Raw genomic sequence first — 2,378 nt, 5'->3', positions numbered from 1 at the left:
CTCGTGGGCCTCAGACCCCAGACTCGCCATGTGTCTGGCTTCCACCGACCACAACAGCAGTCGTCAGTTGTTGCAGGTGCCAGTGTATACCCTGGGACATGCCTTGGAGTTATATGGTCCACAGTGTTGTTGTAAGTGTTGGGGGATAATTAACTGGAAATAATTATCCCGTGTTGGGTGGTTTCAGTATTAACGTGTATGTTGTGAGTGCATCTCGTATGCACTACCAACAGTCTGTGAAGTATTATATGCCAGTTTGTCTTATAACTGGATGTAATGGAAAGTACCAAGTAATGTGTGAGAAGTAAAGTTGTCCACTTGGGACTATGAGTAAAGCCTGGTAACTGTAATGAAATGTACCACTAGAAGATGTGGGTGAAGTAGAAGTACCCACTTGGAGTTGCAGTTAAGTAAAGCCAAGAGTTGTCATGTAACTATATGTAATGTAACACCAGTAAGTGTGCAGTAAGAGTGTAATATCTGAGTCATTTGCAATTGAGTAAAGCGAGGAGTTGCACCATGAAGTTACATGTTAATAATATCTATTTTTCCCCACTTTGATTTCATATTAATAAACCTGTTCTTTGAGTATTTTAGGAGTATTCATTTCTCCCACAGTAGTTCACCTTATTTCCGTCTAAGTGACCCTGATATCAGAATTACAATACCCATGCGTCTTAGACCCTCGACATGTTACCAAAAGGAATTAAGGTTATGCAGTAACCATTAAAGTAAGTAAAAAGAACAATTGAAATAACTATGACAAGAGAAGTAAGAGTATAAGATAAGGGTGGCGTTGTGAATACAGAAAAGAGAGAACCACCGCTCGTACACCTGTCTCTCTCTCTGGTTCTGTCACTAACTGTTTCCTTAACTCTTCACTCGGGGTGTGTTCTCTACAGCTCATTATCTGTACCATCACTTTTAATTTACAAAGTGGTAATTACAGTGCGAAGTACAGCTTAGTCTTGCACATCAGGTGAAGTGCAGAGTAGCTATGGAAACGGCTTGACTAGGCTGGGACTTGGAGTTTCTGGTTTCTTCCGAATTTCCGCTATATCGGCCGGATCTTTTCTACATTTTCGGTCTTCTCTCAAATTTTCTTCTTCCATCTTCTATAATACATACTTCCTTCTTCCCCTGATCTTCTTACTTATTTTAATATGAGGTTACTTGCACTCGTGATGGAGCTAAAACAGTTTGTGTAGGCTAATAATTTAAGCCGAGGCTAGAAGTGTTCACTCAGACTAGTAACTTGCCAATGGCTGGTCAGTTTTCGCCTTTTCGTCTTTGGGTAGTACATAACTTTTCACCTATGATAGTTTTCGCACAAACTAGCAGAGTTCGCCCGTGGCCCCATAGTTCAAAACGGTTTTGCGTGAGTAAGTTTCCTGGCTCGAACACCTGCGCTCACATAGTGTCGTATCTTGCGTGTGTTAGAAACGGATTATCTGTAACCCAGGAGTTGTGACAGCTAAACGTTTACAGCAGATGGAAGTCCTGAAAAGTTAGGTTATCGTATGGATGTCTTATGTGATGGTCCCAGGGAAATAACACATTAGTCTTGCCACCTACCCTTGGGAATACTTTCGAATCCATCTCGGGTGTAGTCATTGCATATCACCCTATAACTGGATATTTATGGACGAGTTGATGTTTTAGGACAAGCCGATGAGGATATGGTTGTATTACTAGTACTGGCACGGAGATAAATCTCATATTGACTTCTAAAAAGAGGATCTTAAATATTAGTAAGACAATTAGGAATTATATTATTGCATTTCCAAAGGAATTTTGACTTAAAAGGCGAAAATAGACAGTAGGAGTGGGTGAATTATTTGTATCGTTTTGCAAGAAGTAAGATGAAAACTTCCGAGTCATAAAAAGTAATTTCTATCGTGCAATGACACCGCACCCTGAAGAAACTCCAGATGGTGGACGTTCTTGTACAGTATTTATAACACTCTTTGTTTGTTTATTTCCTTATCTTGCTTTAAGCTGTCTTTCGTATTTTGCTTGTGAAAGATATTGGAACCGGGCTATAAGCGTCTTTACCCACCCTTACCTTTAATTACGCACTGATCGTGTAAAACATAAACATGGATTTTTTTCAAGTTGTGTTTAATTATTATACATAAAACAACATAAGAAACAAAAAGTCTAGCGTGAATACAGCCATTAGTAAATGACAGATTACAAGTAGACAGACAAAACATTGACATAAAAGACATACATACATGATTTGCCTGTTGAGGCTTAGCACTTTTATCGATATTTTTTAGTTTGATTTTATACATAATTTGTTCGATAAAATAACCATGAACAAATTAAATGGCATGCCAGAAACGTGTTTTATGTAAGTACTAATTAGTTCAACG

Source organism: Homarus americanus, unplaced genomic scaffold (assembly GCF_018991925.1).
Source record: "Homarus americanus isolate GMGI-L3 unplaced genomic scaffold, GMGI_Hamer_2.0 scaffold18703, whole genome shotgun sequence".
NCBI classification, from domain to species: domain Eukaryota; kingdom Metazoa; phylum Arthropoda; class Malacostraca; order Decapoda; family Nephropidae; genus Homarus; species Homarus americanus.
The sequence above is the reverse complement of the archived record's forward strand: the minus strand, read 5'-3'. Positions refer to the sequence as shown.